General features: G+C 51.5%; 1 pseudogene; it reads right to left on the bottom strand.

Moving 5' to 3' along the window:
• Positions 1–1312: 1312 nt before the first annotated feature.
• LOC132810763 (zinc finger protein 850-like) overlaps positions 1313–14623 on the bottom strand; it is a 46023-nt pseudogene continuing 32712 nt past the window's right edge.

Raw genomic sequence — 14623 nt, 5'->3', positions numbered from 1 at the left:
TGTTAGGACGGAATTTGTCCTTGCATGTTCGTTTTAGGAGGAGAGACAACAGACGCTCAATTGTTTGGCACAAGCAGGCTTTATTGCAGAATCGTAGCTGATACAGTGAATCACCATGCATTCACTGGAGAAGGCACGTTCTGCCTTCCCCTCCCAAATCTGCTCCTGATATACTCTTTGCTAAGCAGAGCTTCGCGGAGCTACTAAGCATTGCCCTATTAGGACATTTCGCGTTTGCTCGACGTTTCCTGTTATTGAGCTCATGTGGGCGTTGGCAGCTGAGCTGGCCACGTAAGCAACAGTTTCAATTTCCCAAGCAGCAGCTACAGCTACAGTTTTGATTCCCCAAACAGCAGCTATAGCTCCACCCTCCCTTGACCTATTTTATCCTAACAGTACCCAGGGATATGTAGGATTGGGTAATTTAGCATGGCCAATCTACCCTAACCTACACATCCCTGGACACTATGGGTAAATTAGCATGGCCAATCCACCCTTAGTGTAGGATTGGCCAGGCTAAATTGTCCTATAGTATCCAGGGATGTGCAGGTTTGGGTGGATTGGTCAGGCTAAATTACCCATAGTGTCCAGGGTTGTGTAGGTGAGGGTGAATTGAACATGCTAAATTGTCCTATACTATCCAGGGATGTGCAGGTTTGGGTGGACTGGCCGTGCTAAATTACATAGTGATTGGGGATGTGCAGGTTAGGGGGCATTGGCCATGCTAAATTACCCATAGTGCCCAGGGATGTGTAGGCTAGGTGGGTTAGCCAATGGGAATTGCAGGGTTACAGGCAGAGGTCTGGGTGAGGTGTGGGTTGGATGGGCTGAAGGGCCTACTCCTACACTGCAGGGGTTCTAAGCGTGAGATGAGGTGCTTGACGGAAATGATGGGGAGGAGGCAGTGAAAACACAATGAGACCGTTTGAAAGTGGGAGCATGACAGGAGGGGGTGGGTAAATGGGATGTGGTGAGGGAGGGGGCTTAGGAGAGAAAGAGACACAGAAAGAGAGGGTCACACACAGATACAACTGGTGAAAGTGGGGAAGATTGTGATAGGTTCAGATAAGGTGGAGGAAGAAAAGCTGTTCCCTATTCACTGATAGTGACAAGGTCAGGGGCGGCCTGAAGGTCAGGGGTTTGAGCAGGAGAGAGAGAGAGAGGAGGAAAACAGAGGAAAAACAGGTTTAACCAGCAAGCAGCAATACGCTGGAATCCGCTGTCACCTCAGAGAGACAGACAGACGCAGAGAGAGAGACACAGAGAGACAGAGAGCCAGAGACAGAGCCAGAGAGACCAAGACGGGGAGGTAATCAGATGAAAGGCCTCCCTGTGCTGTGAGATCCAAAAGGAGCACGCGAGCAGCTGCCCCAGTGTTTCTGGGGGTCTGAGGCATCTCCCCCTCGCCCCATTACCGGTACCGCTCTCCCGTCCCATTGGCACCCTCCCGGTGAACGGCCCACTCTCCCAATACACTCAAGCTGCCCCTTCCCCCCAACCCCGCGGGCTGGAAGAGGACGGAACAGCCCGTTCCGGAGCGGGGCTCGGGAACGCTGCCCATGTCCGCGACGTCCTTTCCGAGAAAGGAAACAAAAAGGACAACAGGCAGGGGACCACCCGCATCAACCGGAATGACAACATTTCACCCTCAGACAAGGCTTTGTCAAGAGATGTACAGCACGGAAACAGACCCTTCGGTCTAACCCGTCCGTACCGACCAAATATCCCAACCCAAACTAGTCCCACCTGCCAGCACCCAGCCCATATCCCTCCAAACCCTTCCTATTCATATACCCATCCAAATGCCTCTTAAATGTTGCAATTGTACCAGCCTCCACCACATCCTCTGACAGCTCATTCCGTACACACACCACCTTCTGTATGAAAACGTTGCCCTGTAGGTCTCTTTTATATCTTCCCCTCTCACCCTAAACCTATGCCCTCTAGTTCTGGATTCCCCAACCCCAGGGAAAAGACTTTGCCTATTTATCCTATCCATGCCCCTCAATTTTGTAAACCTCTATAAGGTCATCCCTCAGCCTCCGACGCTCTCGGGAAAACAGCCCCAGCCTGTTCAGCCTCTCCCTGTAGCTCAGATCCTCCAACCCTGGCAACATCCTTGTAAATATTTTCTGAACCATTCCAAGTTTCGCAACAGCGGGGAGACCCAGAAATGGAAAAGACTGAAGGGGGAAGTCAGTGGTAAATCTTTTGAAGAGGTTACAAAAGAGAGACCTCTGTCTGCAGCGGGAATGACCCCCACAGTAGCAGGTCGAGGTGGACGGCATTTAAGGAGAAGCTGGATACAGACGTCAGGGAGAAAGGAACTGAAGGGAATGCTGCTGTAAGGGAAATCAAGTGTGAGCAAGTGAAGGGGAGGTGCGTAGAGGCTCACATGGGTCAGAAATACTGAGAGAGACCAGTTGAGCTGAAGGACCTGACTGGAGACTCAATGGGACACAGAGTGAAATCTTGGATCCACCTGCAAGAGAAGGAGAAACACGTGATTTACCTCCCAGGATTAAGCAAGTCCCGCAGATTCTGCAGATCACTTTATTGGTCAGAGCACTGAGTATAGGGGTTGGGGTCTGGACAGGACGTTGGTGTCTGGACAGGACGTTGGTTAGGCCACTTTTGGAATACACAGGAACCTCGATTATCCAAAGGACACATGCAGGGTGTATTTCAGTCGCTTGACGATTAGATCCCTTACAGTGTGGAAACAGGCCCAACCAGTCCACACTGACCCTCCGAAGAGTAACCCACCCAGACCCATTTCCCTCTGACTAATGTACCTAACACGACGGGCAATTTAGCATGGCCAATTCACCCTGACCTGCACATGTTTGGACTGTGGGACGGAACCGGAGCACTAGGAGGAAACCCACGCAGACGCGGGGAGAATGTGCAAACTCCACACAGTCTGTCGCCTGAGGCAGGAATGAAACCCGGGTCCCTGGTACTGTGAGGTAGCAGCGCTAACCACTGAGCCACCGTGCTGGTTCATCTAATTCTGGATAATCGAAGTTCCTCTGTATTATGTGCACTTCTGGTCTATCGGAAGGATGTTCCCCCGTGTGGACCCGCTGGTGGATCTGGAGGCCGGACGAGTGGGTGAAGCCCTTGCCGCAGACCAGGCAGGTGAAGGCCCCCTCGCCGGTGTGGACCTGCTGGTGCCGCAGCAGGTTGGATGACTGGGTGAAGCCCTTGCCGCAGACGGAGCAGGTGAAGGGCCGCTCCCCGGTGTGGACCCGCTGGTGCCGCAGCAGGCTGGACGAGCGAGTGAAGCCCTTGCCGCACAACGAGCAGGTGAAGGGCCGCTCCCCGGTGTGGACCTGCTGGTGGGTCAGCAGGGTGAACGACTGGGTGAAGCCCTTGCCGCAGACTGAGCAGGTGAAGACCCCCTCGCCGGTGTGGACCTGCTGGTGCTGCAGCAGGTGGGACGACTGGGTGAAGCCCTTGCCGCAGACAGAGCAGGTGAAGGGCCGCTCGCCGGTGTGGACCCGCCAGTGCCTGAGCAGGTGAGACGAGTGAGAGAAGCCCTTGCCGCAGTTGGAGCAGGTGAAGGGCCGCTCCCCGGTGTGGACCCGCCAGTGCTTAAGCAGGTGGGACGAGTGAGAGAAGCCCTTGCCGCACACCGAGCAGGTGAACGGCCTCTCCCCGGTGTGGACCCGCTGGTGGGTCAGCAGGTGGGACGAGTGAGAGAAGCCCTTGCCGCAGACGGAGCAGCTGAACGGCCTCTCCTCGGTGTGGACCCATTGGTGCGAGAACAGGTTGGACGACTTGGTGAAGCCCTTGCCACAGACGGAACAGGTGAAGGGCCGCTCCCCGGTGTGGACACGCTGGTGGGACAGCAGGTGGGACGAGTCAGAGAAGACCTTGCCGCAGACGGAGCAGGTGAAGGGCCTCTCCCCGGTGTGGACCCGCTGGTGGGTCAGCAGGTGGGACGACTGGGTGAAGCCCTTGCCGCAGACGGAGCAGGTGAAGGGCCGCTCCCCGGTGTGGACACGGCGGTGGATCTCCAGCACGGAGGGGGAGCGGAATCCTTTCCCGCAATCCCCACACTTCCACGGTTTCTCCATGGTGCGCGGAATGCCTCCTGAGACTTCCTTTCCCCACAGTGGGCAAACTGGCTCAGGCACGTGCCCGTGTGGTTCAGGTAAAGATGATACTTTAAGAGCCTACTGAAGCAGACAAAAACGTTCAAAGAATTTTCCCCTTCTGGACTGAAAGAGGGACGTCTCTCCTGTCCCACGAATCAAGGGGATCTGTCAGACCTTCACATGGTACTCAGTTGGGAAGCTCTACCTGCAAAGCTGCTCTTCTTATATCCTGTGAAAAGGGGATTACAAAAGTCATTGCTGCCTGCACACAACAGGAATTCAGAACAGATCATTCTAGTTTCTGTAGAACTTCCCTAAAACAATCAAGTTACAATATGCAGATGCCAGTGTTGGGCTGGGGTGTACAAAGGTAAAAAAAATCACATCACCAGGTTGTAGTCCATTAGATTTGTTTAGAAGTTTGAACTTTCAGAGCTCTGCACCTTCATCAGGTAGCTAGTAAAACCTCCAGGCGAAAAAGACAGCAGATGCTGGAGATCAGAGTGGTGCTGGAAAAGCACAGCAGGTCAGGCAGCATCCGAGGAGCAGGAACAAAAAAAATCAACGTTTCGGGCAAAAGCCCTTCATCAGGAATGAGGAAAGAATGAGGACACTTTCCTCATTCCTGAAGAAGGGCTTATGCCCGAAACGTCGAATCTCCTGTTCCTTGGATGCTGCCTGACCTGCTGAGCTTTTCCAGCAACACATTTCCAGCTCTGATCTCCAGCATCTGCAGACCTCATTTTCTCCTATAACCGAGAGTTGTGTGATTTTTAACTTTAAAAAGTGTTGCAAATCTCCACCCCCCCCACCACACACACACACACACACACACACACTTTTCTTCAATTCTCACTCTGCTGTGTCTGATATTACCCATCCCCCAGTATTGTCCAGAAAGGGACTTATTACCTAAAAAAGCTGTAAATCTCCATCCCACACACTCTTTAACTCTTGCTGTACCTAATATCCCACCTTCACCCATGCTCCAGCAGGGTCAGACTGATGCTCATTGACTGAGCCACACTCACCTCTTCCTGGACACAGGGACCCTCCAGACCAACACAACATCAGCTCCCCTTAACCGCCCCCCTGTAACGGCGCATGTGCAGGAGCAACCGGTCACGTGAATCGAGGGACCGCCGTCGTCACAAAGGCCGCGCGTTGATTGGAATGAGCGCCCGCCCGTGCGGCGTTCCAGCCTTTCCCATTGGTTCACCGCGCCGTGCGTCACGCGGCGGTGCTGGTCTTTGTGACGCCCACGTGACCTCTCTCCTCCACCAACCCCAACGCGCCCCTCCCTTCAGCTCGACACGGGGAGGCAGGACCAATGGGGAGCTTTGGAGGACCGGAAGGAAGGCTGGTCCTCCTACCAATCAGAGCATCCCCTCATTGTCTGAATGCGGAAGTTGGAGCATGAGCTCCTGCTGCTCTCTCTCTCTCTCTCTCTCTGAATGAAGATTGAGTGTTACCCCAGACTGCACCAACCTCTGTGAGTACAGCACCCTCTCTTCTCACCCCTCCTATTCCATTTCTTTTCTCATTTTGGGATTAAACTGTTGGTTTGTAGGAAGTGAAGTGAAAGGAGGTGAACTCAGGAAAGGTGCATATGCTGGATGCATTGGTCTAGATCGCTGTCTCTGTCCCTCTGTGTCTGTGTCTCTCTCGTGTCCTTCATCAGGAATTGCGGAGGGGGGTGGGGGGGGGGTGGAGGAAAAGGTGCTGAGAGATAAATAGGAAGGTGGGAGTGGGGCTGGGGGTAAGGTAGATGCAGGTTGTGGGGGGTGATGGCGACAGGGTGGAGCAGATTGGTGGGAAGGAAGATGGACAGGTGGGACAGTTCAAGAGGGTGGTGCTGAGTTGGAGGGTTGGAGCTGGGGTGGGAGGGGGGAGGGAATGTGAGGAAACTGGTGAAATCGATGTTGATGCCATGTGGTTGCAGGGTCCTAGGCCACCTGATACCTGGAGGAAGAATGCCTCTGCATTGGGACCCTCCAACCATACAGGATCAATATTGATTTCACCAGTTTCCTCATTCCGACACCCCCCCCAACCCCCCAGCCCAATCCCAGATACAACCCTCGAACTTGGGACTGTTCTTTTGAACTGTCCCACCTGTCCATCTGCCTTCCCATCTATCTGCTCCACCCTCCTCTCTGACCTGTCACCTTCTTCCCCCGCTTTCATCTACCCATAGCATTCTCAGCTCCCTTCCCCCAGTCCCACCTCCCTCCCATTTATCTCTCAGTCCCTTTGGGCCCACCCCACATTCCTAATCAAGGGGTTATGCCAAAAACATCAAACCTCCTGCTCCTCAGATGCTGGCTGACCTGCTGTACTCTTGCAGCACCAGACATTTTGGTGCTTATTTGTCTGGATGTTCTGATGTGACCCATTCGCAGATGTGAAGTCACATTCGAGAAAAACTCCTTCATGGAATGTGGGCTTTTTTTTTGGCAAGGCCAACAATGTTTTTGTCCCTAACTGCCCTTCAGACAAGAGGATTGCCAGACTTTAGGGGGCATTTTAAAAGTCAAGCACGTGAGCCATCATATGCAGGCAGCACCAAGTTAATGCTAGCGGGTTTCCTTCCCTGAAGAGCGTTATTGAATCAAATGGGTTTTCAGAAAAGTTTCATTCTCTCAATGACTGAGACTAGTTTTCAATTCAGATTTTAAAAAAATAAATTTAATTTCCCCAAGGTTTGTTTTTACTGGTATTTGAACCCATGAGCCCAGATTATTTGCCTGGGGCCTCTGGATTGCTGGTCCAGTGTTGTTGTTATAACATCACTGACTCACCTGGACAGCATTGAGAGTCATACAGATGTATAGCACACAAAGAGACCCTATGTGCAACTGGTGCATGCCGAGCACATAGCCAAAATTTATCTAGTCCAACGTGCCAGCACGTCCCTCCAAACCCTTCCCATTCATATTCCCATCCAGATGCCTTTTAAATGTTGCAATTGTCCCAGCCTCCACCACTTCCTCTGGCAGCTCATTCCATACACGCACCACCCTCTGACTGACAAAGTTGCCCCTTAGGTCCTTTTTATGTCTTTTCCCCTCTCACCTCTAGTTCTGGACTCTCCCACCCCAGGGAAAAGACCTTGTCTATTCACCCTATCCATGCCCCTCATCATTTTATAAACCTCAATAAGGTCACCCCTCAGCCTCCGATGCTCCAGGGAAAACAGCCCCAGCTTATTTAGCCACTCCCTATAGCTCAAACCCTGGCAACATCTTTGTAAACATTTTCTGAACCCTTTCAAGTTTCGTTTAACTGAACAGTAAAAGTCATACTGGACAGGGATATATCATAGTGTTACTATGCAATATGTATTTATTTACGACTGTATAAATTTGATTTATAATTATTTCTAGTTATATCATAGTGTTGTAGCCATGTTATGTATTCAAAGTTTGGGAGAAGATTTGTAGCTCGGCTGCTCATTGTTGTGGTTCTGTTTGCCGAGCTGGGAATTTGTGTTGCAGACGTTTCGTCCCCTGTCTAGGTGACATCCTCAGTGCTTGGGAGTCGCCTGTGAAACACTTCTGTGTTGTTTCCTCCGGCATTTATAGTGGTTTGTCTCTGCCACTTCCGGTTGTCAGTTCCAGCTGTCCGCTGCAGTGGCCGGTATATTGGGTCCAGGTCGGTGTGTTTATTGATTGAATCTGTGGGTGAGTGCCATGCCTCTAGGAATTCCCTGGCTGTTCTCTGTTTGGCTTGTCCTGTAATAGTAGTGTTATGGATGCGGATCATTAGCTGTCTTCCTGTTTGTCCTATGTAGTGTTTTGTGCAGTCCTTATTGTGTACAAAATCCCATGCAAGGCCTGCACAAAACACTACATAGGACAAACAGGAAGACAGCTAACGACCTGCATCCATGAACACCAACTAGCCACGAAACGACACGACCAGCTATCCTTGGTAGCCATACACGCAGATGACAAGCAACATGAATTCGACTGGGACAACACTACTATTATAGGATAAGCCAAACCGAGAACAGCCAGGGAATTCCTAGACGCATGGCACTCATCCACAGATTCAATCAATAAGCACATCGACCTGGACCCAATATACCGACCACTGCAGCGGACAGCTGGAACTGACAACCGGAAGCGGGCAGAGAGAAACCACTATAAACGCCGGAGGAAAGATCACAGAAGTGCTTCACAGGAGACTCCCAAGCACTGAGAATGTCACCTAGACAGGGGACGAAACGTCTGCAATACAAACTCCCAGCTCGGCGAACAGAACCACAACATGTCATGTATTTCCAGTCATACCCGTTACAGGACAGGAGAATACTGGTCTCAATGCTGACTCTGTGGATGAATCTCGTCAGACTCATTGCTCTGTATGTCCACAGAGTCCTGTAAGTGTATTCCTCTATAGGGTCCCTCCAGTCTGACTTGGGTATTGATCGACTCCACTACAGTCATCCTCAGAGCGAGCATGTTCTAGGTCTTGTTACCAAAGCAAAGTTCTTGCTCTGATTCTCTTTTCCCCCCCCCACATCTTGGTCTGTCAATATGGTAGAAAGAGAGTGGGGGGGCAGATAACTAGGTTAGCAAACTGCATGAGGGTGGCATGGTGGCTCAGTAGGTAGCACCGATGCCTCATAGTGCCAGGGACCTGGGTTCAATTCCAGCCTCGGGCGACTCTCCGTGTGGGTTTCCCCCGAGTGCTCCGGTTCCCTCCCACAGTCCAACCTTGTGCAGGTGAGGGTGGGTTGGCCGTGCTAAATTGCCCAGAGTGTTCAGGGATGTGTAGCTTAGGTGCACGTGTCAGGGGTAAATATAGGGGAATGGGTCTGGGTGGGATACTCATCACAGGGTCGGTCTGGACTTGTCGGGCCAAAGGGCCTGTTTCCACACTGTAGGGGTTCTAATTCTTAAACTTTTCTTGGAGCTAGATCTGCCAAATGTCAGGAATCAGAAAAATTGGGAGGGAGCGTATTAGGTACGGCAGTAGGGAGAGTGTGGGGGATGGAGACTCACAGGTTTTGGGTTATGGGCGTGGAATGAATATTCCGTGAAATCGATCTGTTAAACTCTGAGATTCTACGTGATACTGACAGCGATGACTTTCTAATTTACAGGATCTCACAGGAGGATTTACCTGCATATCTTGAACTAATTGCCTCAGCCAGCTTGACTCATTGGGACTGGAATTTTATCGATCTTTTGAGTGGAGAAGGAGGATTGTCCCGCCTGCTTCCAGAGATCTGACTGGTAAAGCACTGAGATGCCGCTGTTCGAGGGTGGAGGGAGCTTTACCGGAGCGGAGAGTTAGCCAGCCGGCCCCCCGCAGCAGAGTGGGACGTCAGAGGGAGCGTCGAACCTGGAGGGAGGCCGCGCCGTGGGGAAACCGTGGAAGTGTGGGGAATGCGGGAAGGGGTTTCGAGTCCCCTCTGAGCTGGAGATCCACCGGCGCGGTCACACCGGGGAGAGGCCGTTCTCCTGCCCCGAGTCCGGCAAGGCCTTCATTGGGTCCTCCAAGCTGCTGAGGCACCGGCGGGTCCACACTGGGATCGCCGACCCTGCGGACGCACAGGCGCCTTCCCAACGTGACCGCACGGAGTTGAAGTCTGCAGCGAATCCCACCCAGGACTGGGGGGGGATCGTGCCCCGTGGGGGGATCGTGCCCCGTTCGAAGGCAGTGGGTGAAGCGGGAAGGGAGCGAGGCTTCCTTTCTGCCGGACTGGCCGCTCTCGCTCCCTTTGCTTCCCGTGGGACCGATGCTGTTTGAGGCTGGGACTGCACGTTCCCCGGGCCAAAGATCTGCAGGAGCTGAGGAAGTGCACTCCTTTCACACCGGATGGTAAATCATGTTTGTCCCATCTATTTCAGTCTTAAATACCCTCCGTGACCTGGCCTCCCAGCCTCCTGTGGCAGTGAATTCCCCAGATTCCCCACTCTCTGTCTGAAGAGGTTTCTCCTTATCTCCGTTCTAAAAGGGCTAAGGCTGTGCCCTCGGCTCCTGGTCTCTCCTACCAATGGAAACATCTTCCCAATGGCCACAGATAGATCAAAGTCAAATACAATAGCCTCTATTCCATTGAGTGTCCAGCACATTTTATAACACTTTGTAAAATCAGGAGGGCCATTGATGAGGTGAGTGGCAGGTGTCTTTTCCCGATAGAATAAAGAATATTCCAGCACAGGAACAGGCCCTTCGGCCCTCCAAGCCTACACCGATCCAGATCCTCTATCTAAACCTGCTGCCTATTTTCTCAGGATCTGTATCCCTCTGCTCCCTGCCCTTTCAGGTATCTGTTGAGATACATCTTAAATGACGCCATTGTTCCCGTCCCGACCATCTCCGCTGGCAACACATTCCGGGTACCCAGCACCCTCAGCGTAAAGAACTTTCCATACATATCTTAAATCTTTCCCCTCTCACTTTGAACTCATGACCCCAGGTAACTGAGTCCTCCACTCTGGGGAAAAACATTTCTTGCTATCCACCCTGTCTATACCTCTCATGATTTTGTTGGCCTCAATCAGGTCCCTCCTCAACCTCCGTCTTTCCAATGAAAATAATCCTGATCTATTCAACCTCTCTTCATAGTTAGCATCCTCCATACCAGGTACATCCTGGTGAACCTCCTGTGCACCCTCTCCAAAGCATCCACATCCATTTGGTAATGTGGCGACCAGAACTGTACGTGGTATTCCAAATCTGGCCGAAACAAAGTCTTGTATAACTGTAACATGACCTGCCAACTCTTGTACACAATACTCTGTCCGATGAAGGAAAGTGTGCCATATGCCGCCTTGACCACTCTACTGACCTGCATTGCCATCTTCAGGGAACAATGGGCCTGAACACACAGATCTCTCTCTACATCAGTTTTCCCCAGGACTTTTCCCATATTACCTCACTGCTCGAGTCCTTCGTAGTGCATTCCTTCAGCACAGCTGTGATAGCTTCTCTGACCAGTAATACCACTCCTTCACCTCTTTTACCTCCCTCTCTATCCCATCTGAAGCATCGATATCCTGGGATATTTACTTGCCAATCTTGTTCTTTCCTCAACCAAGTCTCAGTATTAGCAATATCATCCTCCCAGGTACGACTCCAAGCCCTAAGTTCAGCTGCCTTACCTACTACACTTATTGCATTAAAACAAATGCACCTCAGACCACCTGTCCCTTTGCGTTCATCATCTGTTCCCTGTGACTCTTCCCCTTTGTCACACTGACTTTATTATCTCGCTCCTTACAGGCTTTAGTTACTACCTCCTTCCTGACCAGGAACCTCCTCATTTGTTTCCCATCCCCCGCCACATTAGTTTAAACCCTCCCCAGCAGCGTTAGCAAAAGCACCCCCAAGGACATTGGTTCCAGTCTGGCCCGGGTGTAGCTCATCTGATTTGTAATAGTCCCTCCACCCCCAGCACTGGCCCCAATGTCCCAAAAATCTGAACCCAACCCTCCTGGAATTTTATCGGTTCCCATGCGATTCCCCATCATTGTGTTCAAACCTATTGAATTCATTGCCAATCGACTCGATCCCTCCTGATCCATGAATCCTCTCCTCTCAGGAATCAATTTGATGAACATTTGTTATCTTCCGTGTATCGAAGAACTTCTCTTTTCAATCCTCCCACTTCCTCCAAACTAAAGGAGTTGCCATGGGCACCCACATGGGCCCCAGCTATGCCTGCCTCTTCGTAGGATATGTGGAACAGTCCATCTTCCGCAACTACACTGGCACCACCCCCCACCTTTTCCTCCGCTACATCGATGACTGTATCGGCGCTGCCTCGTGCTCCCACGAGGAGATTGAACAGTTCATCAACTTTACTAACACCTTCCATCCCGACCTCAAATTCACCTGGACTGTCTCAGACTCCTCCCTCCCCTTCCTAGACCTTTCCATCTCTATCTCGGGCGACCGACTCAACACAGACATCTACTATAAACCGACTGACTCCCACAGCTACCTGGACTACACCTCCTCCCACCCTGCCCCCTGTAAAAACTCCATCCCATATTCCCAATTCCTTCGTCTCCGCCGCATCTGCTCCCAGGAGGACCAGTTCCAACACCGCACAGCCCAGATGGCCTCCTTCTTCAAGGACCATAGATTTCCCCCCAGACGTGATTGACGATGCCCTCCACCGCATCTCCTCCACTTCCCGCTCCTCCGCCCTTGAGCCCCGCTCCTCCAACCGCCACCAAGACAGAACCCCACTGGTTCTCACCTACCACCCCACCAACCTCCGCATACAACCTATCATCCGCCGTCATTTCCGCCACCTCCAAACGGACCCCACCACCAGGGATATATTTCCCTCCCCTCCCCTATCAGCGTTCCGCAAGGACCACTCCCTTCGTGACTCCCTCGTCAGGTCCACACCCCCCACCAACCCAACCTCCACTCCCGGCACCTTCCCCTGCAACCGCAGGAAATGTAAAACTTGCGCCCACACTTCCACACTCACTTCCCTCCAAGGCCCCAAGGGATCCTTCCATATCCGCCACAAGTTCACCTGTACCTCCACACACATCATCTATTGCATCCGCTGCACCCGATGTGGCCTCCTCTATATTGGGGAGACAGGCCGCTTACTTGCTGAACGCTTCAGAGAACACCTCTGGGACGCCCGGACCAACCAACCCAACCACCCCGTGGCTCAACACTTTAACTCTCCCTCCCACTCCACCGAGGACATGCAGGTCCTTGGACTCCTGCACCGGCAGAACATAACAACACGACGGCTGGAGGAGGATGGGAACCCTCCAACCACAAGGAATGAACTCGGATTTCTCCAGTTTCCTCATTTCCCCTCCCCCCACCTTGTCTCAGTCGGTTCCCTCAACTCAGCACCGCCCTCCTAACCTGCAATCTCCTTCCTGACCTCTCCGCCCCCACCCCACTCCGGCCTATCACCCTCACCTTGACCTCCTTCCACTTATCACATCTCCATCGCCCCTCCCCCAAGTCCCTCCTCCCTACCTTTTATCTTAGCCTGCTTGGCAAACTCGCCTCATTCCTGATGAAGGGCTTATGCTCAACGTCGAATTTCCTATTCCTTAGATGCTGCCTAACCTGCTGTGCTTTAACCAGCAACACATTTTCAGCAGAGCTCAGAAATACGAAGGGTGCAGTAACAATGTTGGGGTTATACTACAATAGTGAGCGTAAGATTGAGGTACAAATATGCCAACAGATCATGGAAAGATGTAGGATAGGTGGTGGTGAGAGGAGATTTTAATTTTCCCAACATTGACTGGGATTCACTTACTGTTAGAGGAGCAGAATTTGTAAGGAGAATCCAGGAGGGTTTCCAGAGTAGTATGTAAATAGTTCAACTCGGGAAGGGGCCATATTGGACCTGGTGTTGGGGAATGAACCCGGCCAGGTGGGTGAAGTTTCAGGTGGGGATTACGTTGGGGATAGGGATCACAATTCCGTAAGGTTTAGAATACTCATGGACAAAGACGAGAGTGGTCCGAAAGGAAGAGTGCTTATTGGGGAAAGGCCAACTATCCCCAAATTCAGCAGGAGCTGGGGAAGTGTGGATTGGGAGCAGCTTTTTGAAGGAAAATCCATATTCGATATTTGGGAGGCTCTTAAAGAGAATTGATTCGAGTTCAGGAGAGAGATGTCTCTGTGAAAATGAGGGATGGAATTGGCAAGATTAGGGAACCATGGATGACAGGTGAAATTGTGAGACTTGCTGAGAGGAAAAAGGAAGCATACATAAGGTCTAGGCGACTGAAGACAGACAAAGCTTTGGTCCTACTTTCCCAATATTCTTCCAATCTAAAAATGAGGAATTAAGAGGGTTAAAAGGGGCGATGAGATATCCTTAGCGAGCAAGATTAAGGACAACCCCAAAGCCTTTTATTCATATAGAAGGAGCAAGAGGGTAACTAGAGAAAGGGTGGGCCCACTCAAGGACGAAGGAGGAAAGATGTGTGTGGAGTCAGAGAAAATGGGCAAGATTCTTAATGAGTACTTTGTGTCAGGATTCACCGAGGAGAGGGACATGGTGGATGTTGACGTTAGGGATAGATCTTTGAATACTCTAGGGCAAGTCGGCATAAGGAGGAGGAAGTGATGTGTATTCTAAAAAGGCATTAAGGTGGTCAAAGTCCCCAGGTCCTGATGGGATCTATCCCAGGTTACTGAGGGAAGCGAGAGAGGAAATAGCTTGGGCCTTAACAGATATCTTTGCAGCTTCCTTGAACACAGGTGAGGTCCCAGAGGACTGGAGAATTGATAATGTTTTCCCCTTGTTTCAGAAGGGTCGCAGGGATAATCCAGGTAATTACAGACCTGTGAGCTGGATGTCAGTGGTAGGGAAGCTGCTGGAGAAGATACTGAGGGATAAGATCTGTTTACATTTGGAAGAAAATGAGCTTATGAGTGATAGGCAGCATGGTTTTGTTCAGGGAAGGTCATGTCTTAGCAACTCAATACAATTCTACAAGGAAATGACAAAATTGATTGATGAGGGAAAGGCTGCAGATGTCATAGACATGGACTTTACTTGG

The sequence above is a fragment of the Hemiscyllium ocellatum genome, unplaced genomic scaffold, assembly GCF_020745735.1.
Source record: "Hemiscyllium ocellatum isolate sHemOce1 unplaced genomic scaffold, sHemOce1.pat.X.cur. scaffold_1911_pat_ctg1, whole genome shotgun sequence".
Classification (NCBI taxonomy): Eukaryota; Metazoa; Chordata; class Chondrichthyes; order Orectolobiformes; family Hemiscylliidae; genus Hemiscyllium; species Hemiscyllium ocellatum.
Note: the sequence above shows the minus strand (reverse complement) of the source record. Positions and strands in the feature narration are given on the sequence as shown.